The sequence below is a fragment of the Lepisosteus platostomus genome, chromosome 14, assembly GCF_059453375.1.
Source record: "Lepisosteus platostomus isolate fLepPlt1 chromosome 14, fLepPlt1.hap1, whole genome shotgun sequence".
In the NCBI taxonomy this organism is placed as follows: Eukaryota; Metazoa; Chordata; class Actinopteri; order Semionotiformes; family Lepisosteidae; genus Lepisosteus; species Lepisosteus platostomus.
The window spans coordinates 4757700-4784552 of record NC_142624.1 but is presented as its reverse complement, the minus strand read 5'-3'; the positions used below and the strand labels follow the sequence as shown (position 1 = coordinate 4784552).

General features: G+C 41.6%; 1 protein-coding gene across 5 annotated transcripts in view; it reads right to left on the bottom strand.

Annotated features, from left to right (window-relative positions):
* raph1a (Ras association (RalGDS/AF-6) and pleckstrin homology domains 1a) overlaps positions 1-26853 on the bottom strand; it is a 134547-nt gene that overhangs the window by 77051 nt on the left and 30643 nt on the right. For 4 of the 5 annotated variants that reach the window (XM_088606652.1, XM_088606654.1, XM_088606656.1 and 1 more), the window contains exon 2: positions 17915-18017. The exons of the other annotated variant lie outside the window; for it this stretch is intronic. The gene's annotated coding sequence lies outside the window, so the exon portion shown is untranslated. The remainder of the gene's footprint in view (positions 1-17914; positions 18018-26853) is intronic. 5 annotated transcript variants of the gene reach the window in all.

Here is a 26853-nt window from a genome sequence, read left to right as displayed (position 1 = left end):
TAGTCTCAAAAGCGGGGATTCAGCAATCCTGCAGACAGGGCTTGCAGAATGTCAGAACTCCTCCAGTTACAGACTCTTATCCTTCCAAAACTTAGGAGGACCACGGGGGAGGGAGAATAAAAGAAAACTTTATTCAAAATCCTAGAAGGTACACCAAGCTGTGTCTTGTGTAATCAATTTTTAATCCCTTACTTGTACCTAAGGAAAAACTGCAAACGTTATGGTGCTGTGCTCAGTGATGGAAAGGTATTAATGTTGCAGTTCTGTGCTCAGTAGAGGCATGGGTGCTGGGAAGCAATCAATATGTCAGCCCTGAAGGAAGATTATAATAGAGAGATCCTCAGCACTCACTGAAAACAGCACGTATGGCAAAAGCTCTGCTCACAGACCTGACTCTTCAGCAGTGCCTTCAGTTTCCTCACAGATGAAGGAGACATCTGCTATCACACAGAAAATGGATTTCTGAGCAAATAACTTAGCCAATATACTTTAATTTACTCCACAAAATTAAACAAGCCGTTTCATTATAAGGCTCAAATGAGAAACATTACTCAAGTACCTGGGGAAAGGACCTAACTAATCAAACTTGGCCTTGAATAGCACAAACTTTGAGGAGATTTTAGTCAACCCCAGGAAGATTTTTTTTTTAATGGGGAGATGAACATTGTCGGGCAAGGACTGGCAAACAACATGAAACCGGAACCCAGAAGACACAAGCAGAAGTTAAATGGAAATATTTTTAGGAGAACAGAAATAGGAGGCACAAGACGTAGGAAGTCGTGGGTGTCTGGGGAGGAAAGTGTCAGCCCTTTGCTGAAGTCCACTCCTCAGGATCTTTCCAGAAATGGTCAAGCGTGAAACAAACTGTTAACCTGCAAATCAGCCAGATGGGTCAAACGACCCCTCATACAGTAACCTTCTCATCTTGAAAATAGTTCAAGTGATTTCTTCATTCCCAGCAGAGTTTATGCAACATCTATAAAAGTATTCATAGTTGGTCTTTGAAATAATTTGATCTCACAGTTCCTTACCTCTTTTATAATGTACACTGGACATTTAATTAGTTATTAAGTTAACTAATGACATTTACGCCTACATGAGTAGGAAGGAGGGAGGCAGAAGAGAGTGTTTTTTTTTAAACTTGGCAACTCCCACGTGTCGTGTTGGCACCTCAGGATTCATATCACTAATACAACTCATGAGACTACAGCAATATCCACACTGCCCAAGTACCCTGACTTTATTTAGCTGGTGGGACACAGCATCAATAATTAAGAAGATGCTAGGCTTAACGAATTTTCTAAAACAATCTCTGGTTCAAATGGAATTCAATACCTGTCCTTGGGCAACTCCACACCCACCTTCAATATTCAGTATGAACATCAGATTGTATGTGAATGAAAGGAGTCCATCTGGCCCATCTTGTTCATTTTGTTGTTAGTAGCTTATTGACCCATAAATCTCAGCCAGCTATGTCTGAAAAGCAACCAGCAGGTCAGTCTCAAGAACTCAACTGAGATATTTGTTAATTCAATTTTGAACTTGACAGAAGCTAAAACATTATCTTAATGCCCCTTCACGACCCCTTTCAAAGTGTTCATTGCATCTGATGATGATTACCAACGTTCCTTTTATTTCCCGGACTCATTATGAGAGAAACTGGTGGACAAAGCTGAACGCAAACAACAATAACTCCCAGGCGTTGCTCAGCAACACTAACTCGCACAGCATTCAGCACAGCTTCCTGTTTACCTGATAACAGGCCAAAGACTACATTGCGACACCCTCTTAACATGTTCGCTGGTCTTAAAATACACTTCATGTATTCTAGAATACCACACTATTAAAGCAAAACAATTCAAATCACTCGATGAGGGTAAGTTAAAAAAAAAGACAGTAATTCAGAATGGCATGGTGGAACAGTCATTAGCATGGCTGACTCCCAGCACTGGGGCTCTGGAGTTCCATTTCTGGGGTGCCAACAGTGTGGAGTGTGTACGTTCTCCCTGCGTTTGTGTGAGTTTCCGCCAGTTACTCTGGTTATCGGCCCACAGTTCAAAGATATAGTGGTAAGTTTATTGGCTTTTGGGAAAACCGACCCTGTTGTGTGTGTGTGCGCGCTCTACGATGTACTGGTGTCCCGTCCAGGAGGTATCACGCCTTGAGCCCACAGCTTGCTCGGGTTCCCTGTCACACTGAAGCGGTTAGAAATTCATTATATTCCTTGTACATAGATTCGAGGTATTTTTAGATTGCCAGGACTTTCCAAAGACAGCTTAAAGTTGTGCAATTTCAGTTTCATGTCACTTAAGTGTTCAAAGTTCTCTCAATTCCAGTGGTGTCTGGCATTAATTATAGCTTCTTGAGTTAATTATCCCACGCAAAAGTTGGGTTTAGAACGCCTTGTTGGTCAAAAGCCTTGGGAAAACTGCAAATTTCATCTGGTGCAGTGAGAAATACTGAAGACAAACTGACGATTAATCAGGAGTTCACTTTAACAGTGGAATGACTACTTCTAAAAACATTCAACACCAACACTGCAATGGAGGCAGTATGATTTTTCTTTAGAGACAGCCAAGGAAGGTATTGTACAGCAAGGCCTAAGTTTGGCTTGTCAGCTGAAATCAAAACAGCGTTCGGTGCAATCCTCAATGACTGATGAGACAATAAGATAAGCATCAGCTTTTAAATTCCATGAAAATTTGGCAAGTGTACCTTTATTTCTTGCATATGTTTACCATTGCTAATTGTTTTTATTGTTGCTGAAAGGGACGATTTGTGTAACCACAAGATGAAGTACAGATTCCTGTGACCTAGCCATTGAGAATTTCATCTTTTGACATGTTGCAAGGTCCATAGTGATGTACAGGTGAGGCAGAGCTGATTGGAGGAGAAACTCGTCCTTCACTGATGTCATGTCAAGCCAGCAAATGCCAGGGAATCCATAAGGCTCACTGTGTCAAGGGCTCACTGACAGAATCAACCAGATCGTACCCTGTCGATGCTAAAACAGTTGCGATTTCCCGACCATCTGCTCACAGTCAGCTCAGCATCTCCAGGGGTAGGAATGGCCAACGATATGGATTTGACCACAGCTCCCTGGGCTCCCACTGACTCCTTATTGGCTTGTGGTGATGTCATTAGTGGATGCTCTAATTGGTGCTGGGCCTCCAGTCCAGACGAACAGCTTTTAAGCAGGTGGGTGACAAGTACCGGCCTATGAAATTTCTCACTCCCCCTCCTAAGTGAACACAAAGGCGAGATGAGATGGAAAATTGGAATTGGGAGTTGTCATTACAATGGTATAAATAAAAATGAGAATATTCTACATCGAAAAAACACTTAACACTCAAAAATAAGGAAGTGAAAATGGAGCATCTCTTCATCAGTTGTTCTGATTTTTATTGCAGCCAGCAACTGACACTAAAAGAGAAGTACATACAGGGATCTTTAAAAATCTTCTGTACCATTAAATATTATGGTCTCATTCTCCATGGACGCACCACCAAAAAAAATTGTTTTTGCTTCTGTCAGGCACCTCTAATAAGTCAATAAAGAAAGCATTTTATGCCGCGGTTAATTTTTCCTTGTTTGGTGATGTTTCAAATTGTCTAGACCTCCGCCCTAGGTAAAAAAAGCTAGACAGAAAGTCATCTATTCCAAAAACTACTCCCAGCGCTCCAGGCCTTGCAATACAGCAATGGAATCGAGGCTGCTCTTTTGGATGGGCGTGCTTTCCACAACGCAACCCACTGAGGTGTAGGAAAACCAAGCGACAGGCACCACCAACCTTTAAAGCTGAAAGGGTCTATTCAATGGAAATGGGCAGGAGGACAGCGGATGTCTGATCTACTAAGGTGTGGCAGACTTACAGCCATGTGCCTGCTGCTGGAACTCCCCAAACTCTTGGTAGTCTGCTTCTGACAGAGGTACAGACAGAGTAGGCAGACTATCTGAAGATCCATCAGGAGGTCTAGGAAAGAGTGATGCACATATGTACAGAAATAACCAAACATACTGGTTTCCTCAGACACGGTAGTCAGAAACAACTACCACGGAGCTGGTCTCTAAATCACCAGCTGCATGAAACAGGAGGCACCTATGAAATTCTAAAATAGATGGGACACAGATGCACAGTTCAGCAAATCGTCTTAGCAGACACTCGTATCGACCCCTGATCCATGATTTCTGGAACATCTGTGGAGCGTTTCAGTCGTGCCGACTTCTCCACATCCAACAACACACAAGTTTGTCTTTTCTGGCAGGCAGATTATGCAGCTATCCTCTTTCAGGACTGGAGTAATAAATGCTTATGAGGTCCCTCGTGATAACACGACTATCACAAACACACCGTAAGTCTTGTGTGGTTGTGTGTGGAACTTGTTAGGGGTGTAAGGGAGTAATATACATTAGACTTTACAGGATTTTCAGAACCCTGATGTTGAAATAAGCAGTCAGTACACAGAGACCATACACATGGAACGCAACACCATTCACAAGAAGGACTTGTGCATTGTGATGGGTATAATACTGATGAAATCCGATTTACAACTGAGTAGAAACACTATGACAAAAACATTGGTGCCAGCTAAATTAATTTGCAGCACAGTTTTTTGGACAAAGTGCGTTAAGTTTCCCTTTTTAAAGCACCAACGTAGCCAACACCCCCAACTACTCCTGATAGTTAAAAAAAAACGTGTTTATCATGCTGGATTATGCTTAGCCGCAGAATTCAAATGTTGTACTTTTTTCTGAGAGCTGTTTGCATGAGCATGGATTTAAAACGTCAGGGTGCTCAAAGTTAATTCTCAGCTTTGCCTTTCCAGACAGCCGAGAAGCTAGGGAAAGGCTCATCTTGTATTCCAGCACTGTGCCCTGTGAGAGCGATCTGAAAAGATAACAGACCAGGGAGCAGCTATTGCTGTAGATGACGAGAGCTGCCAATCACCTGTCTGTGCAAAAGCAGGCAGAAGAGGAAAGCAAAAAAAAAAAAAGCCCAGCATAAAGAGAGCCCAACAATAATGTCATCTTCACGGCCCTCCAAGCATTGTAAATAACCGGCGCTAATGGATGATCACTTTCTTTCAGTCTTGGCCTCTTGCGCAAAATCACACAGAGCTCTTTAAAAGCCTGCCAAAGAAAAGAGCTCTGGCAAGCCGACTGCATCACTGTTTGGCCACACGGCTGCCAAATTAGCCTGCCTTGCTCCAGCAGGCCTTTTTCTTATTTCCAATTAAGACATCCTCCGGGCACGCACTTGGAGAGTTTCATGCCATTAGTAAACAGTGGGGGAAAAAATACCGACATTACGCTGTCGCTCCTCGGCACGGTTCTCTTTCAGAACAATATAGGATTTCCAAAAATCTTCCCCTTCACATTTACGTTTCTCCCCCCCCCATTCCTGTACACCCCAAGTGAAGAAATCCACCAGACTGGTTGGTGGAATGGACTCAGTATGAAGTGGGGGGCAGGGGGATTATACAGATCGTCAAACCATCTATTCATTAAGCCACTTCACTAAAGCAGGATGTTAAAATACAAAAGCACGCTCGACTAGACTCAATAAGATGCCCAGATTTCCGCAGAGATCCAATTTCCCACATGCTGCTTCCCTGTGGATTCTGTACCACTTGCCCAAACAGGACTTGACTGTATGTGTATAATCAGGGGCTGTATATTTGCTGCTATTACTTGTCAGGTACCCTGTCTTCAGAGACATAACCAACAGCAGAAACTTTCACATTTTTCCAGCACAGAGACATTTGAGACTAAAAGTAGTTTAGGAACCTAACTCAAATGAGAAATGTTACTTTTTTGTGCTTTGGCTGTCTGCAAAAACAGAGAAATGATATAGAGTTCCCTCTCTGATCAAGTACAAACATCATACTTCCAGGAGGTTACAGGTGCAAACTCTGAGCTCGGCTGTCAATTCAACATGCCTCATCCAGCAGAAGTATATGGGGGGAAGCATTTGTAGACTAAATTGTAAGAAATGTTAAAAAGTCTCAATTCATTCATTAATTAAACTCATCTGGAAGGGGGATATTCAAAAATGTAATTCACTTGGAATACATATTACTCCTGTTGGTGGATGTTTCATTAACTTTTAAAACAATATTTATTTAAAAAAAAACCAACAGCTTCAAAAATAATTTTACAGCAAGTAAACAATTTGCTCCGTGTCTGAACTTCATCTTCCTGTGGTCCATTATTTGGAGGCGACGCAAAACTGACTTGCTTCAGAGAGTGATTGCAGAAGCCACTTTTCAAGATGCTTTGGAAAAAACCTGTTTAATTAATTACTGCTGAATTGCACAGGAATCGTGGAGGTTCTGGGTAAAGTTAGGGAAGAGCACAAAAGGGAGTTATTTAAAACGGGCACTAATACCTTAAGTATTTTTCCTTGTGTAAAAAAAAAAAACACTCATTCATGCAAATTCATGGAAACAAAATTAACCTTAATAGCATTTCATAATTAAGAAACCAATTTGACATGCCATTTTGTTAAATTACAGGGAGATAAAGCATTGAACCTGAAAACAAAGTACCCATGACAACATTCACAATAACAAGTTGTTAATATCCATTGTAAAAGCAAATAATACACAATAATAAATTGCGTGGAGAGAATGAAGCACAACATAAAATGCTTTGAAGGAATAATTTATGTAGACGTTTTCCCAAGACAAGTACAAATGAACAGGGCCAGTGTCCTCTGCAGTCTTGACTGATCTCAAACAAGCGATATTGCAAGGACAAAGCACTTATATTAGCAGGATCTGATGGTGTTTATTCAATTGCACTTAAATTAAGAACATTATTCACAAGCCACTCACAAAGGCTTTGGGTAGAATACTTAATATAGACTAGAACAGTTTAATCATACATCTACCCTGTCTAACAGCCTGGGTGACAGTAAGGCAGATGAAAAGATTATATTCCAAGTAAATTCACAGTAGGTGTTAGTGTGTTATTTCCTGTGAGGGACTCTTACTTATTAACAATGCTTCGGTTTAGAAGGCATCACAGTACAAAAAATATCTTTGTTGGTATGACTCCAACAAAAAATTCCCCTCGCTGAAAGGTAACTTCAGCATCTGTAGAAAAGAATATAATTTAAGATTTAATTGACATGTTCAATTTTTTCAAATATTTGGCCCAATACAACAATACTCATGTTCATGAATTGTTCTCAATGTGAAACCAAGGCCTAGAGCAGAAAAAGCAATTTCCTGGCCTCGAGGAGACAAACAGCAGCAGCCATATCACCCTGCAACTCACAACTGGCAGCCCACTAAAGCTCAGCAGGTGTGAGCCTGGTCAGTACCTGGATGGGAGACCTCCTGGGAAAAACTAAGGTTGCTGCTGGAAGAGGTGTTAGTGGGGCCAGCAGGGGGCGCTCACCCTGTGGTCCACGTGGGTCCTAATGCCCCAGTATAGTGATGGGGACACTATACTGTAAACAGGCGCCGTCCTTTGGATGAGACGTAAAACCGAGGTCTTGACTCTCTGTGGTCATTAAAAATCCCAGGGCGTTTCTCGAGAAGAGTAGGGGTGTAACCCCGGCGTCCTGGCCACATTTCCCATTGGCCCTTATCAATTATTTCCCATTGGCCTCCTAATAATCCCCATCTATGAATTGGCTTCAATACTCTGCTCTCCTCCCCACTGATAGCTGGTGTGTGGTGAGCGTTCTGGCGCACTATGGCTGCTGTCGCATCATCCAGGTGGGGCTGCACACTGGTGGTGGTGGAGGGGAGTCCCCATTACCTGTAAAGCGCTTTGAGTGGAGTGTCCAGAAAAGCGCTATATAAGTGTAAGCAATTATTATTATTATTAACAGAAACTAAACACCGCCGTGGATCTGATGAGGGCCTGGCTAGTAGCCACCGAGTACACGACACTCCAAATGTCAACAAATACGGAAGCTTTACTAGGGTCTTATGCCGACAGTGAAAAGGAGGATCACATGTGAGGTAGCAACTAAAGAACACCTTCAGGCAGGGAAGCCAATCTCTATTCCGCAGGGGGCAGTAGTCAACGGGCTTTATATCCATCCATTCTCTAACAGTTTCCTCTTATTTAATGTCACAGGGGAAATGGAGCCTATGCCAGCCAGCAACAGATGCAAGACAGAGCACACCCTGGACTGGCCCAGTCCAACACACACGCAGGCCAGGGCCAGTTTAGCCAGAAGTTAATTACCTCTACCAGTGTGTTTTTGGACTGTGGGAGGAAACCAGATCACCTGGAGAAAAATCACACAAACATGGAGAGAACACACAAACTCCCCAGGTCAGGAATTGAATTATCCAACTAGGCAAATCATCAGTTTAATTAGTTCATTAAGGGCCGAGGACAGAAGAAAACCAGAAATCTGGAGTTGTGCAGCCCGGCCTTAACGAAGCTGGGCTTTCACAAAGAGACCACAGGAATACACATCACCTACTTGCACCTCACAACTGCACTATAAAATAATCATTGGGATGAATTTCCTATGTGCGGTTTCAATAACAGGGAAGTCCTTATAATTTTTAGGAGGGCCCAACTGCCTTCAAGCTGGGCACTTATTAAAATGAGCAAATTTAACCTTTAATACTTGGTGCTGCACAGCCCATTTGTTGTAATATTTTAATATCATTAAATTGTGCTCCAAATTTCCAGGTGTCCAACCAATTAGGTCAATTGCAAATTAAGTTTCAACTAGAACTGCAGTAAAGAATATGCCATTACTACCCAGTTCTTGACTTCCCCGAAAAGTTACCCATTTATTAAGTACTAAAGTGCTTTTCATTTTTTTAAAAGATTATTCAATCAACATTAGAAAAATGAGGTACCAGATTAACGTTTTGAGGCAGTATTTTTTATCTTGGCCATCAGAGAAATCCTGATTTACTTAAATCCATTTCAGACAGAAATTGAAGAGGCAGGGGAAATTTCAAAACCATTAAAGGCTAACCTAAAATGGCAAATGGTAAAGCCACTTTTAAAAAGAAGTGCATATCAGATCTATTCTTGCAGTGTCCAATGGTTTCAAGATGCTGTGCTGTTTTTCCTGCAGATACAGCAGGCTTAACAGCATTTTACTCCCAACATTAACTCATTGCAAAGCATCAATAAAATGTTTCAGCCTTGCCCTAAAGTGCATGCAGGGCGTCTGAAAAGACTATATATACACACACGATAAAAACTGGTAAATGTTAAACCACAGCATGCCCAAACTAAACCTCAGTTAGACACACCTAACCCATCTTTGAAGAGTCTTTAAGTAATTTTATCCACGCTGCCAAATCATCTTCTGCAGTTTGGGTGAAATACCGTGCTTAATGAGCATTCTCTCTCCTGGGATTTGAACTCGCAATCTACCAGTTATGAGTCCAGAACCTTTACCACTGCTCCATACTGCTGTCCAATTAATAGTTAATAGTAAGTCTCCAAGCCTTTTCCCAAGTGACCCCAGCCATCAACATTATAGTATGGTTCTTATTACCTTCCCAAAATAGTGTTCTTAAAAAGACTTGAAGAACAGTCGTAAGAGTCTTTAGATATGGAGGAGTAGCCAGTGTGAAGAAGTAATATGTTCACGTCACTTGCTCCCAATTAAATATTGTGCCTTGAAATTCACGCACAATGCCAGCAGGGTGCTGCTGTAATCCACATAGGAGAAAACAAAGGTAGATTTTGCCCATAGGCTACACCGGGATGTTCAAATGTTGTTGTTTTTCTTTCAGATGTGCTGTCATACAACAAGGCCAGGCATAAATACAGCTCATGAGGTTCGACCAAGAATTTTTGGAGTACCAGCTAAACCCCTAAACCAGGTGAATTAAAGCCAACAACACAATTCAGAAACAAAGCCGATTGTCTTGGGTTCTCCTTGCAATACAGGAAGGATTTTGCCACTACAAACAGGAACAATCAACAACCTGAGTACAGAGCTATAACTAACACAGGGCTGAAGGGCTTCAGTCTAAAAACTCCTTGACTATCATGCATTTTTAATGGTATATTCTGCCACAGTTAGATAGATGGCCCAACAAAAGCATACTGCTTTTGCTTCGCTATATTGCTTATTATAACATTAAAGCCTTTTTGCATGTGAATAATTGTTGCTAGACCGACCAAGGCCATGAAAATAAAAGCCAGCTACTTGAATGCCTTCAACATCTGCACAAAAGGCACAGATCTTTTTCATATGAAGTAGTCATGGCTATCCAAAAAGCGCCCTATTGTTCCCATGAAAGCTGCAAATCTCATCTTACAATAAGGGGGAAAAAACAGCAGTTCAAATAGCAAACAGGACTCTGGTCTCAGGGATTCCACATAAATATCACATTACTAAACATCTGAGCTCCTTTAAATGAACACTGCTAGTACACTCTACCCAATATACTGAACAAAAATACTCTTCCAAACTCTCAAAAAAGCCAGAGGAATGGTTAGCATGGCGAAATGGTCAGGCAAATTTTCGGGCAAAAAACAGGTCTTCGTCCCAAAACAGATATTTAATTAATACCCCTTAAAATTTCCACTTTGTACCACTACTGAACCCACAATTCCATCTCCTAAAATGGCTTTCAGACTCAGACAGAGCCAGTTACAAAGGTTTTTAAGTAAGGGAATGAGCACTGTGCGAGTTAAATGGGGAAAGAATTGCTCCCAATGTCAAAGTAGTAAGTCCTATATAGAAAAGTAAGACGGACCCTCTAAACTGGTTTCAATTTTGAGTCGCCTGCAGTTTTAAAAACATTGTGTTCATACTGTATCCCACACATGGCTCCATTTTCCCCCTCCATGTCCAGACCACACATACTCCCCTATCATACATTAAACTTACGACACGAAGCTCACCCAGTAGAGCTTGATACTGGCTGCTTTCAAAACTGCATGCACTCAGTGAGAGCAGTGCACTTCCTTTTTCCTTTAGGGATTTGAGCCTCCTTGCTCACACCCCTACAGTCTCCACAGAAGAGAGTGGCTTGCTGTGCCACTTTAACCATCTCAAAAAATGAATATCACTTGTTTTGATAAAAGAAGCAGTGGTGTACACTGCAGTAAGCTGTAATGCGGACCTTATCTAGCTCCTGGCACAGCTTCATGTGAAGAAAACTGACATTTAAAAACACCACTTTCGAACTGCTGATAACGGCTTCTTCATTTTAAGAGATTTGTTGAGAGAAAGCGGCAGCCCTACAAGTAACAATGGCATCTCGCTGGGCAACCCTGATCCCGAAGGAACAATGCAGCAGGTTGTACAAGTCGCCCCTATTCACTGAGGTCTAAACACTTGAGAGCTGTGTTTTGACCACTTAAGCAGGTGATTTATGTCATTAAGAAGCCAAGAGATTAACTGAAATGTAAACACCAACGCTCTTTCAAGAGCTTTAGCTGGGCAATGTAGATTGACTCTGGACTCAGACACACTGCAGGGCCAAAGGGAATGTCGTACACTGACAGGCTGAAGGAACTGAATCTTTTAAATGTTGAACACTGAAAGACTACGAGGGGCTGCAATTCAATTATAACCAAATCCTCGAAAGCACTGACAAAGCCACCTCACTCTAAAACTAAGAACAGGGCGGGACCTCTTTACCCAAAGGGTTGTGGGAGTATGTAACAAGCTGCTCAGCCATGTTATTGTTATTCTTTCAAGAGACAGCTGAATAAGATAAGATTGCTTTATTGGCCATATACAATTTCTTGTATTAGGAATTTGTCTTTTGGCATTCCCCAACTTGCTCTCCATGAGACACAGAGACAGGGAGAGAAGCTTGGGATCAGAGCACAGGGTCAGCCATTGTACAGCGCCCCTGGAGCAGCTGGAGTTAAGGGCCTTGCTCAGGAGCCCAACGGAGTAGGATTCCTCTGCCGGCTGTGGGATTTGAACTGGCAACCTTCCAGCCACAGATCCTTAGCCATAGAGCCACTGCTCCACTCCACCATGAGATCCCTGGATCATCTACCTCGACTACCAAGGAGCTAGATGGTCCAAAAGCTCTTCTCTCATTTGTAACATTAACTGATTAGTTCAGTACTTGATTTAAGGGAAACTTGTAAAACCTACTGAACTGTGGCTCTCTGGGACCAGAGCTGTCCCTCATGCCATAGTTCACCAATCCTGGTTGAGGACGTCACTGGATAATGTAAGCACAGTGCATCTACCCCACAGTCCTCAGCAGCTCAAGCTCTTAAAAATGAAGTGGACATTTCTGCTTTGGGAATTTCAATTTCCTTAAAAAAAAATCTGTTTGCATATTCTACTATTTTGGACCTTAAACTCAAATGTCCCCCATACTCAAATGGCCCCGTTCTCTCTACTTCTGTAAGAGGCCAACAAAACAAATTAGACCATACTGTAGCAATTACAACAACATGCTGTACTGGGACACAAGAGAGACTCCCACATCTTTGCATAAAAACAGTCATATTTCCACTTCTAAAACAGCGAGACGGCCACATTTCATCTGTGTCTGTTCTAATAACAGCAGACTAAAAACAAACGCCTTTCCAGAGCAACCACAACATGAAAACTAGCCAAGCTACCATCAACCTACTTTAAATTCTGGCCCCCTCTGTTTCCTGCATTGAGCTCATTTTCCGCACTTGCAGTCCCCCCCAATAGAGTGTAGTTTACAATGTATAGCACCATGTAATAACAGTCTGCACAGAGATAAGTTTCACGGAATTTGCTGAGTCGCTGTGTTGCTGTGTGATAATGGTGCTTCCATAGAAAAGGCTGTAATTGTGTGCTGCTTTAGAGATGCAAAACAGGGTAACCTCAAAAATATTTATGGACTTTGTGTACAAGCAGCTACACATTCCCCAAATGGTTCGTATTAGGGGAAAAAAAAAACACTCGCCATTTTCTCTCTTTTACTTCATTTTACTATTACTTTGAGATTGAGATTTGGGATGCAATTTTAGTAAAAAATAGAATATAATGCATCTATTGTGTTATATAGGCAATTTTCGTTTCCATGTATTTTACCTTTCAAGTCTATGTAATTCATATTTAACTAGGCCCTTCATTCAAATCCTTGTACTAAAAGGGATTAAGTTAAAAGCTAAAGGCCCTAAAAAAAAATGGTTTTCATTTACAGCCCACTGGTGGGCAACTGAGCTACACTGCAACAGCAGCTTGTGGATGATGTCTGACTGGGATCTTTCAAGCAGTGGCCTGGGGAGATTCTTGGATCAATAATCTACTGGCGAAGAAAGAAGCAACACTGGCCAACCTTAAAAAAATACTACATTCTTTTCAAAATTCAAATGGGGGAAGCATGCACTAAATTAGATGGGGGAAAAAATCTATTTGAAACAGCCTTCTTGAAACAATAAAATCTCAAAGTGAACAAGGCTCCATTTTGAAATAAGAATTGTATAAGAATAGTCACAGCCTGTGAGGATAAAAACACTCCACCTGTGCTTCATATAGCAGATAATAAACGTATTCTTCTTTTAAAGGAAAACCAATAAACACCACAAAAGGGGAAAAAATATAGTTAATATTTTGGGGGTTTTATTTCTCTGCACTGTCCTGAACAGTGAAGTGCAGAAATAAAGGAATCACAAGTCATGATATAATTTTGCATGTTACTAAGCCCATCCCACACTGAAGTTTACTGCTCTAAATATTTTCTCAGACCCTGTACCTCTGAGATCAAAGGTCCAATAGCCTAGCTAACTGACTAAACTTTATTTACTACTCTCTTTACTGGAAACGTATGTAAACATAATGGCTGATCATAAAGCTCACCAACCGTATTCGGAGTACAAGACCCATATAGTGCCTTTTCAAAGGCGTTACTGAAGTAAGCGCCATTTCCAAAACACATTTCCGCTACAGCATACTGTTACGTCTGTTAAGGGCCTGTCTTCCTGCATTACTGAAATGTACAGAAAGAAAATGATGGTGCTTCTGAAATACCTTTAGTTACCAAACAATTGCGGTAAAGAAATATGACAATCGAGTTTTATTATGTCTGTTGCCTGAAGGCACGAGGTTAGGGCTTTGAAACCACACTCATAAGGCACAGTGAACTTATCAAGTAGAGCACGTGATCTACTTTTCATAGGACTCACAAAATGTATGAGATCTATAACATTACACTTATAATATGGTTTCTATTGACTAAGGGGCTTATCGTACTTGTATATGGGGAAAACGTAATTTTGTGCAGCTGGGAACTCCTATTACTTGATTCTATTAATTGAAAGCGGATACCCTTGGCATTCTGAATGTCCACTCTCCAGGGTATTTTAATTGCTAGGAGACACGGGAAATGGCACACACAAAAACGTCCATCTTACCAAACAATAGCTTGCAAATACCTATTTTCAGTGATCAATAACGTTATGCTGTCAGTCCCTGTGTGTCAAAGAGATATGAAAAGGTCTTACAGTAAGTCCACATCAATAACAATGTGCTATATATATATCTTTTTTGATAACCCAGTTTTCTTGTTTTCTTGTCAAGCACAGGATGAGCTCTTTTGTTTCTTTGCAAGTTCGAAACCGGATTGTGTTACTAGTGGTTTGTGATTGTGGGTCAATAAGCAGCAGTGCAAGACTGGCCAAAGAAGGTTGGTTTTGGACTAGTGGCTTAATTGCTCAGTCTTCCCAGGTGCCTTCAGGCTTGCAGGAATATTGGTGAGGAATACACCCCCCCCTCCAATCAATGCTAACCTTCCTGTAAATCTCTGCAGGGCTTGGTGCATGTCAACCAACAAGATGGCCGTTCTTTATTGAATTACAATCCCCAGAAGGCAACAGGGAATGACCTGCCATCCTCAGTCACCTGACCAATTGGTAGAAGACAATTGGACAGTTGAAATTTGGAAGAAACTAAGTGGAGGGATCGAACTGAGTCCCCATTATGCACTGCAACAGAGGGAGGACGGAGTAATTGGGGAAGCAACTGGTCGATTGTGTGAACATGTCAAGTGAAGTGCAAGTTCTGTACATTTATGAGAAGAGTCTTGGATAAAGACTCACTTTTTGGGACAGAGGTTTGGAAAAAAAAGATACCTGGCATTATGAAAAATTGTAGCTGCTTGGGCAGGGGGCACTGAAGAAATGTAGTGAAAAGCTTGAGGAAGAGTTAGGTTCTGATTTTGGTTTTCCTCAGTGTAAATAAAGGGCAGGGTAGGTCTGTTTTGTCCAGGGTTTGTTATTTAAAATCCTAATATGGATCTTTAAAGTTGAATGGTGAGTGGGCGTTTCTGCCCATCTTGCCCTCCTATTCCTCCATGAGCTAAAATACCTTAGGGACCCCGTAGTGTTTCCTGAGAGGTAAAAGTGATCACTGACAATTATGTAAATAGTATATAAAAATACACCTATATAGAAAAACTTTAATAAATGAATTTTTAAACACAAGGCAAATGACAAATATCACAGAAGATCACAAGAAAAAGAGAGGAGAATAGTGCTAATTAGCTACTAATAAGCACGGCTTTAGAGCTGTGCTGCTTTATTAGGTAACCTAAAATGTAGAAAACAAGTCTGTTACGAAGAAAAACGGGCATCTGTAATCGTTTACTTTGAGAATGAAAGCCGACTGACAGCAAACAAAACCAACTTCTTCTGGGTTCTTCACTTTCAATATTAATCAAATACACTGTCGTCTCATAAGCATGCTTATATGAACAGAACAGCACCGTTTTCTGTGAGGAGAGAGTCCTCAAAGTTGAATGCCTCTGTAAGGCTGTGGACCCATGGAATCCATTTTCTCCTGGAGTTCCTGCAATAACTGTACTGGGGTTTGACTGCTCACATGCTCAAAATCTGGCATATGAGAATGCTATGTTCCATATTAGCGTCGGCCTCGCTTTGTCAGACTAATCAAGCCTAACAAATTTCTTTGGGGTGTGCAAATCCCTCTGTTACCCTTTACAACATCAGAAGTCTGTGACTGTGTATGACTTGGGAGGCGGCATGGAATTTCTCCTCAAAGTAAAAATGTTTAGTATGCCAAGACATTCATATTCTGGCCAAATTTGCAAATCCTGAGAATTTCCGCTATGAAATCAAGAATGGCCAGGCACCGTTCAAAGCAGAACAAAAGGGCTTCTAGCTTTTCCAAACTGGGGACTAGACAAACCCCTGGCTGATGTAATTTAATGTATACAAATGTAGGGTGTTGAATACAGATAGCCGACTACAAATTTAAAACAGGAAATACTGAGCTTGAAGCGGCTAATTAAGTGAAAAAGACTCGGGTATTTACTGTTTGTTCTGTCAACATACATTTTCATCTTCCAAACAATGTGGAAGAGCAATATGAAAGGCAAACAGCATGATAAATATTAGTCAAAAGCAGAACATTTAAATAAAGCACATTATGCTAAACCTGTACAATGCAATAATAAACACATAGAATTGTGTGCACAATTTGTGAGAGCACAATACAAGAAAAATAGAAGGAAACAGTCCAGAAAAGAACACCCAGATGCATATCTAGGCTCAATGGAATGTCCAAAACAGAAAAGCTGAAAGAACTGAACGTTTTCTGCCTTGAACCGATAAGACCATGAGGGAACCCGATTCACGTACTGTCGACTCCTTTAGGGATTTTCCCTAAAGTGAACCCACCAGAACCCACCCCTCATTTCTTCCAAATGAACAGGGAAACCCCAGCCTGAAGGTACAAGAGGAAACCATGTGGCAGTGCATTTAAAAATCAAGAATAGGAGGTACTTTACCAGAGGGTTATGGGAAGTCTGAAACAAGCTGCCCAATGGTGTTGTTGACTGCGATCCCCTAGCTTCTTTCAAAAAATGCCTGAACCTTCTTCTAGCCTGATCTCGTCAGACCTCAGAAGGTAAGCAAGACTGGCCCTGGTCAGTACTGGGATGGAAAACCTCAAAGTAAGGTCAAGTTTCTGCTCTAAGCAGTATAGGTGAACCAGTAGGTGGCACTGTTCCCTACAGACCACAATTTCCACAACAATGCCTCAGTATGCTGAAAAGCATACTTTTTTATCTTATGGTGCCTTTTCCAGAAGACAAATAAACCAAGGTCCCAGCTACAGTATATGAGCAATAAAGATACCTTAGCACTGTTTTTAAGAGTGGGGGTGTTAACCTTGATGTCCTGCCTAAATTTCATTCTGGATTTGTAAATTCTATGTAATTCAATTTACAAAGTCATTTCTCACGTAGTGCAGTGGAACTGCTGGTACACATCACACAGCTGAGTGCTGCTCTTCAGTGGTGGGTGAAATGAGTACTTTCATATACATACGTGAAAAAGATGGTATTTTTGGATTGTCAAGCCAAATTATAGAAATTGACACAGCAAAGAAATGATCCTGACCTTTATAAAAAAAAAGTTGTGAGACATGTTATCATGATGAACAAAAATGCCGTGACTTGGTTAGCGTCTTTTGCTGGGTCACGGAGCCTCGTCATTTAGCAAGTGATACATACTCAAATGGTTTTAACGTTGCCCATACTGTTAACTACTTATATCCATCTAAAGACAAACTCACTTAAGTCTGTAGCTGAAGAGGTGCGCATTAAGATAATTTGCTTGTAATTATAATCCATTAATATAATTCACATTCTTCTTTAAAATGAGACGTGATAAAAAATCTGATTCCGATTCTAATAACGGGGAGTGATTTTTCTGCAGATGCAGTTCATCAAAAGTCCTCCTTCGACCCAAGAAATGATTTGACCTCCTGTTTTCGAAAGGCTGGTGGAAAAACCACTCAAGTACGGAGTAGGGGACTCCAAGATGCATCAGTCTTAATCTGTTACATTCGATTCATACTGTAGGAACAACAAAAACCTCTCCAAGACAGTCAATTTTCCCATGCAAAGTCAGATGGGAGTATTCCTGTTTTTTTCTCTTTTTTAAACCTGTTAAATACCATTCGCTCCCCAATAACAGAGATTTCAAATGTCCTTACCGTGACCTCTCAAATCTGGATTCGCAGGCTAATGAGTAGTGTTTCTAGGCAGCAGGTGGACAGTTTTCAAGTAAGTGCTTGCACAACAGCCTTGCGGATTTCTCTAAGTAAAAGAAAAAGACGTACAGCTTTAATAATAATGTCATACTGTTGAACACAGCTGGAATCTTTTAGCAGAGAAAGAGATAATACCCTCACTGAATAGCAGTGCATCTGTCTACATAAATCTGCTCAATGCAAGCTCACAGACTTGAAATTTTCAATGCCTGACATTGGCTTCCATAAGGATCTGTGACCACTAAAAACCGACATGGATGACACTGCTTTTCAATGGGAGTCTTTTCCATTTTACTGCACTAGTATATTCAAACAGAAGTGAAAGCCTTTATTTCTATGTTATGGCGTGCGTCAAAGACAAAAAAACCTTGAGCTTTACTGACTATTGAGCAAAAACTACACTAATCTTAGCCCCCCTCCAAATCTCACCCAAAGTGAGATAAGCAGCACCATACCGAAATGCATGAATATCTACATACTTAACAGTTCAGGCAGCAATCAGGAAAAGCAGGAAAAGCCCATTTCTAAAACAAGAGAGCAGCAAGCATGATTTAAAAGTCATCATTATCATGCTCATAAATAATGAGGCCCAGCACATTCTGAAGTGGTCTCAACACGCCAGGCCAAAAAATTTATAACAGGAGTTGTGTAAGCCTGTATTATCAGGCACTGCGGTTCAAGAGGTTTAACAAAACATGCCTTGCTTTAACCCAGAGGTGTACAGATGTATTTCACCTTATGAAAGCCACTAAAAGTTTGGCATTTTTGCTTCCACAGAGGGCAAAGGAAACCGGGTGCAATGCTGTTATGTCAGGAAAGTAACGTTCACTTAACCTTCCACAGTTCTATTTTTATATAGGAAGACTGCGACAGCTAAACCACCCAGCTGTCTGAAGAGCAACTGTGCCTAATAATCTAGAAAACAACAGTTGAGCATCTCAAGTTGAGACTGGGTTCTCTGGGGGAAGGGGAGCGGGTGGGGGTTGTTTTTTAGCAGCAGACACCAGAATCCTGCTGCTGTTGTTACAAAATGAGATCCTTGTAGCTTCTCCCCACATTTCACTTTTCATATAGAAGGGCAAACAGCATACATGAAAGCAAATGTCTTGAGTACTGACTGATTAACCCTATTGTGCCCTACTCATGTGCTAGCTCTCCAAAAATTTCCATTTACCTCCTTCAGAATTACTGGCACAATAATCAATTTAAGTAAATATTAATTAAACTTAGGGCAGTGGTGCAGTGGCTAGCTCTGGGTTCAATTCCAGACCCAGGGTGCTATCTGTTTGGAGTCTGTATGTTCTCCCCGTCTTTGTGTGGGTTTCCTCCAGGTGCTCCAGTTTCCTTCCACAGTCCAAAGACATAATGCTAGGTTCACTGACTGGGAAAACTGGTCAGGTGCGAGTGTGGTTGTATCCGTGTGTCTGCCCTGAGATGGACTGGCGTTTGGTCCAGGATGCACTTGTGCCAGTTGCTCATCAGGATAGGTTCCAATTAGAAAATGGCAGAATGGATTAACCAACTCAATATTATCATTTAAAAGTGCTAGGAGATGTTTTGCATCAGTACATATTATGGATTCCATCTACAACAGGTCTTGGTCTTGGACAGCCACTGTGTCTGGAGATTTTTTAGGTCTCTTCAAAACCCTCAGCGCCCGCCTGAAGAGCTGGAGGAAGTTATTAAATTGGAATTAATGACTTAACGACCACTCGCAGATGACAATAGCAGGATTTAAGTTAAGAGCCAAGATGGAATAAGAAATGCGCAGACGTGCCAGCCCCCGATCGAGAATCATGTTCAGTTTTGACAGGGCACTTTGAAATAACGATTCAGGCAACTTCATGAACAGGAAATGATGCTTTATGGAATTGAAGAACTATGGGAAATCCCAAAAGGCCAATGTCCAAGAGCAAGTGGTCACTCCTCCTATCCCCACAACAGGGCACGCTTGTGAACGTTGAAGACAGTTTGACAGCACTTGTTTTTATTGGCATGACCCTACGCTTGTAACAGATCGTCTGTCAGCCATTTAGACCTGCAAATGTTGACAAAAGGGGGAAAATTATGGAAATCCTAGCAGATTAGTAACCATTTGCGTCGGTTGCCATGTTAAACATCTCAAATCAAAATCTAATCTCCCCCAAGAGCAAGGCCAGTTCAATTTGCAGCTCTTTAAGGAAAAAAAAACAACAACTTATTTGCTCTCCAGCCACTTTTCTTTTCACAAAACAAAGCTAGTTTTTCACAGCAGGTGTATTCCAGCTACAGGTATGTCCTTTTAAAAGTCTTCACAAATAAGGGCATTTGTCTACTGTTGTACAGGTCAACAGGTATGAAAATCATCTTTCAAGACCCCTTCCCCCCCCCCCCCCCCCTACGAAAGGAAAGTTCAAAAGCTCATTTCCCAACACCCAATCCAACAGGGGTAAAAATAAGACCAGTGCATGATATCACAAAGACCCAAACATACGCCCCCTGAAAGCAGACAGACAAGGAACACCTGCTTCACAGCCAACTGGGCAGGAATTTCCAAATCCCCTGCTTTTAGACTTCCCCGATACGGTGGCACAGATCCTGGCCAGCAGCTGCTTCAGACTGTTCAGCAACACAAACGTAGAAAACTCCGCCATCAACGACGCTCCTGTTCTGCCATCTTTTCTCCTGTCCCATCCAAATACTCAAAATAAGACCACTCAAAAAAAGCAAGTGCAAAGAGCCACGTCATTTCTAATGCTACCAAATACGTAAGCACGCGCTTAAAATTTGGATTTCAGAATAAGAAATAGAATTTTGAAGCTTGCCGTTCCCACTTCTTTTCGGCATTGAAACATTTATGCACTGTGCACCTCGCAAGGGTCTCAAGCGTTTTGCGTTTCCGCGATCGATTAAGCCAGATCGCAAAACCGGCCCCTTTAAATAAATCGGAGGCGCTATGATGGCGATTCATTGTGGCACAGCTGACTGCAGCGATCGCAGCGTGCCACTGACCTGAAGCTCCCCAGCTCTCACAGTCTAACGCCATTCTCAGCACTGGGATTTCGTATTTCATCGAACGTGCTTCCAAAGTGGTTAATGTACGTACTTGGTAACGTACAACTGCGGTATGCTCACAGCTAGCTGGCCAATTCAAAACAAGAGAATTAATGGAATAAGGACATGTGATCTACGTACAAATAGGACTTTTCTGAAAACGTACCACAAACCTTAATGAACCCAAAAGGGTAGTCACATGCAATTCACACACATTCGCTCTGGTACATACAGTTGTCCAAATTAGACATACAACACATTTAATTGCTCTACAGTGTATAGTTCTTGCAATGCGACCATTTCAATTGACCAACTGACATCCCTACGGTTTAGCGTTATAAAATCAACACTAAATCCAAATGAACGCACATGCAGAGTAAAGTGATGCATGAATGTATGGAATACTTCGGCTTCACAGTTCGTTAATATAAGAAAAATCATTTTAATTAAGCAGCGAGTTCTACATGTGTTACATTCAAGGCAAGAAGCTAACCTATTTGACCTGTTTACTTAAAATGACAAATTTGGAAGAAGGGAAGTGTACATTAATTTAGATTACCAATATACGTTATACTTAGCTTATAAGAGCATTTTAAAGAGCAAGAAGCATTGGGGAAATAAATGAGAGCTTTAATAAGTGACAAAACGTAATTGTTTTAAAAAATGATATGCTGCCTGTTTAACTCTCTTGTATGTTCTGTACATTAAACCAAGATATCCTCGCCTTTACTGACCAAATACCACAACATGTGTAAAAGAAACTGACAGACTACTGAAAAACAGACCATGTCAGGACAGTCAGACCTCCACCTGTCCAAGACCACACCTCTTGTCCTATATTCTGGACCTCTTTTGAAAACCAAGAGTGAGGAAATATATGCTCAGAAACAGTGCTGGTACTTACTGAAATACAACTAACAGGCCTTCTGTAATGGAAATTTGAATTTAAGTGAATACATCCACTAACAAGTCTGAGAAAAGCTTGTTACTGACCAGAAATACTGGCTGCCTCAGTTTCATTGAGCACATCAGGGTTGTGAAGTGTGTAATCTATAGAAAAGGCCAGTTTTGTCATCTTTGCATGCAAAGGCTGTTCACAGCTATAACCTAAATTAAATCTAGAATTAAACATTCAGTGTGTTTAATTAATCTTTAGTCTCCCAGTGGGCTTTTACTTGTATTACCACAGACGAGCGCTGTAGTATTTTCCTCCCCTGCCTCTCTTAAAAGAGAAGGACTCGCTCAGCAGACCAGTGATGAATAAAACAAGTCAGCTGGATATTTTAACTGCTTGGTCTTAAGCCCTTTGATGAAAGACAGCTGAGTGCCATGAACAGAGCCTGTGACAGGATGCCCTCTCCGAAAAACAGCACAAAGAGAAGACGCTAAGACCCATTAGGTAGCTCGGTGTGCCACAGGCCAGACTTGATTAAGATAACTGGTTCACGCCCTCTGCCTGAGGGGACAAAAAAAAAGTAGCTTTGCAATTACTTCTAGAAAAATCTACACTGCCAGTGGCACGTTGAAGACTTCGCCTTCCCATATATTTTTTTTAAACACAAATAATTTATAACTTTCTTCACGGAACACTGCAGACCTGCCTTTTTGTATTTTTACCTAGGTGTTCTTTAATTATATTGTGTATACTTGTACACCGGTGTCATTAGGGATCTGCAATCTTCCGGGTTGCCTAACCTCATTGAGCTACAGCATTGTCTAAACACTGTCACTCAATTTCTAATCCCAGAACCATACAAGGACTGGTCTGTACTGGATATTATACTGGCGTTTGATCAGTGGCAGTTCAGAAGCTATTGTGTTTGTGTAAATACACACACTATGCTACTGTATGTATATACTGTACAAGAACAACAGAGGTCAAGATGAGTAGACGTATAGTTTTACAGTGAAGTGCTTAGATTATGCCCTTATTGTGTACATATTACCGATTATGTATCATCAATAGATGTTTACATTATCATCACCTTCCTCACAACCACAAATTCTTCATGGCTGCTGCCAATATACAAGTTGGTCAGATCCAATACAGATCTGTAGGGTAAAAAAAAACAAGACTGGCAGGAAAATGGCAGGATTTACACTGCATGGAAAGCTCTAACTGATATGTTTAAAACAATATCGTTCATTGTACGTAAAAATTCAGTAGAAAATGGATATATTTCATCGGTCTGGTGAGGATGTGACAACAAATCAAAAGAAAACACTTTTTGAAGGGGAAAAAAAACAAGCGTCTAAAATTAAAGTTAACAGCAGGGAAAAACACTGATGGAACCACCCTGTTGGTTTTTTTTTTTTTTACAATTTGAAAAAGTCTGGGCTGTTCCAGCAAGAAAACAACACCGCACTGTTAGCGCTCTGCTTAAATGTTATATGTTCGTCTCTCCCTTCCGCCACAGCCTTGTGAAACACCCAGTAAATTTCCAAGAGAGAAACAGAGCTGTCATTGGTACTTTTTTAAACTTTCACAAAAATAAGTAAATGCACAATGGTATTTTTTTTATTTCCCACTGAACTAAATGGCACGACATGCTTTCAGTGTACAGAACATATACTATCTCTGCATACACGGCACATTACGCAAATGTTTAACAAGAAAAAGTAGAGAAAGATTATGAGAGTCACACCTGTAGGCATGGCACGCACTTTTACGTCCCTAAGGGGAAATGTTCTCACTGGTCCACAACGCACAAGGATGACAGAATCGCGAGCCAGGCATTCCAGCCAGACACTTCTACTCGATATCCGCCAACACCACGCTTTTGAGTCCTCACAATGACAGTTGTTTCTTTTCACAAAAAAAGCCCTGCTCTGTTTGGTGGATGAGAAAAAATGCCCTGTAAGTACGTAAAACAGGAATGGGCAGCCCTTGTCCTTGAAGGTTGGAGTTCTGGGGGTTTTATTCATTGTCTTATTCAGCAATTGATTAAAGGCTGAAACAATTGAGTTTGTGAGCACACAAGCTGGGGGTCAATGAGGAAGTGCAGATTGACGCCATCTTTGGGGCCTCCATATTTGACACCAGTATTTTGTCACTGGTATCACAGCCTTATGCCCGTGGTTCAGCACCGATTAAAGGAGTACAGTATGCGTCCTTCGCTAACGAGCACCCAGGAAGCCACATGGCTGCAACACCAGTTAGGCACCTGGGCTTGAACCCACAATTATAGAACTCAACATGCAAGTCAACCTCCAACATGGAAAGGCTGGGGAGCTAAACCTTTTACCCAAAGTGTTGTGGGAGTGTGGAACAAGCTACCCAGCCTGTTGAAGCTGTTACCCTGGCGTTTTTCAAAAATAGATATGATCCATGGATCAACTAGCTACCAAGTACCAAATGGGCTATATGGGCTGAATGTAACCTTATGTTTTTATTTTGAGGGCCTTTACTAATGCAGGGACATATCAGGCTCCTTTCTTGTTCATCCTCAGAAGGCTCCTCTCTCAAAATAGTCTTCTTCCATCCGCAGATCTTCCAGTATTGCTACTTCAGTTCTCAGCCTCTGCTTCCCCTTGTGCTCAATCCCATACAGTTTCAGACAGCTAAGTCTAACTACTCCTAAGGAAAGGACTGCATTCAAGGACAAAGTTGACTGATCTGCTAACAGCTCTCCAATACACGAGCCACTGGCGTAGTGAAAGCTACAATGAGAGCAATGGTTTGAAAAGAAATGTCTTCAATAAATCAGCAATAGATGGTTTATAAGCAAATGGACTGTTAGAAAAAGATAAGGAATTTTAAATGTCCACAGGGTGGTAAATGCAAAGGGAACCAAGACAGTCCATTTGAAATTTCTCAGAAATAAATGAATACTAACAGTCTGGACTAATGACAACCGTGCTGATGCTCCATGCACTATATAATCAAGTCATCTGTAAGTCACAGAATTGTCAAAACCGACAAACTTGGACTCGCTCTGTTTGAATCAATTCATAAGGCTTTTTAAGCTCATTCTTTCCTTTTTAACAGATCTTCTCGAATCATGTGCCTTTATAGCCATGCCCCAGAAGCAAGCTGGGAGCTGCAGCTCTCATCTGCAAGCGAGCTGTCAGGGAAAATCAGACACTATGTGCCACACCAGGCTGAAGAGAGCTTCACTGACCTCAAAGTGTCGTCTCCTGGTAAGAGACGATGTGGAATGCTGGGAAGACACCAATCAAATTGGTGCTCCACAGATAATGGATTCTTCCCTACTAAAGCTATCCGAGCCACACTGTGTCTACAGAGCAAGTTGTCAGAAAAACAGCATGTTACTGCAGTGGTTAATGTAATATTCCTGAGATTTTTTTCCTTCCACAACCTTCATTTTCCCTGTACCATTCTTTTGATTCAATTTACAGGGCCCTTAGTTGCCATGTTCCCCCACAAATAAAATAAAAACAGTAAACAACCACAATTGCTTTATTTACCACTGCCCACATTCCCTTAACTGGTACCACAATAATGGTGACAATAGTTGGGTCACAGGGAACCAAAAGGGCAGTTCTTGCACGCCTTTGATTGTTTTTCCAGTGTGGGATCAAAAGGAGCATCAGAAAAGAGACCGACATAAGCCTTTTACGGTAAAGTACAAAAAAAATTGCCAAGTCATTAACTGCGAAAAGAAAAAATCCCCACTGAAGACATTAAATAATTTTAGTTGCTTTACAGTCCCTAGTTAGTCCCAGTGCTGTTATAATCACTTGTTCTTAACAGGCCTGTATTGACAATTTCCAGGACTTATCTGCATTTATAATTTACCTAGAAAACCTGGGTTCTGGGCCTCAAGAAATGAAGTTGGGCACCTTTCGTATAGCTATATTATGTCAGTCTTGGACCTTAAAGTACTATCACCTTCAGTATTTCTGGACCTTCTATGAAGAACACTACATAACTGATTAGTATGCACTACGCAGGTCTTATAAACGGTAAAAATGCGTAGATAAAAAAGAAACAGAAAATGCATAGATGCTAGACCAGGGCATCTCACACTCCCTGGGGCTGCGTGCACTCCAGGTTAGGAACCACTGCTTTATAATAATAATAATAATAATTGCTTACACTTATATAGCGCTTTTCTGGACACTCCACTCAAAGCGCTTTACAGGTAATGGGGACTCCCCTCCACCACCACCAGTGTGCAGCATCCACCTGGATGATGCGACGGCAGCCATAGTGCGCCAGAAAGCTCACCACACATCAGCTATTAGTGGGGATTATTAGGAGGCCATGATTGGTGAGGGCCAATGGGGAAATTTGGCCAGGACGCCGGGGTTACACCCCTACTCTTTTCGAGAAACGCCCTGGGATTTTTAATGACCACAGAGAGTCAGGACCTCGGTTTTACGTCTCATCCGAAGGACGGCGCCTGTTTACAGTATAGTGTCCCCGTCACTATACTGGGGCATTAGGACCCACATGGACTGCAGGGTGAGCACCCCCTGCTGGCCCCACTAACACCTCTTTACAGAGCATAAATTGGACCAACGTGAGAAAATTGTGTACAGGTGTACACTTTAGTTTTCCTAAAAGCTGAAACTGGGGGGGGGCTGGGGGGGAAATACACACCATGACCCTGAAACTTGGCTGCTTCATGTCGCTTAGATCCAAGTGGCTTCAGTTGCTTGGCTCGGCGGCACACAGGCGTGGGATAAGGCAGCTGTGATTCCCGGCTCCATTCCCACACAGCTTCCTTTTCGCTCAATAGAAGCGGTCATTTCCTGCCTGAAGAGCAGGTTGCCAGGACGAAGGGAGAGAACGTCAAAATGCTGGGGAGGGGAGCGATGCCAGAGGGACTATTTGTCGCATTTGCCGCGATTCCTAAATCCGCCAACCGGAAGAGCGACCTAAA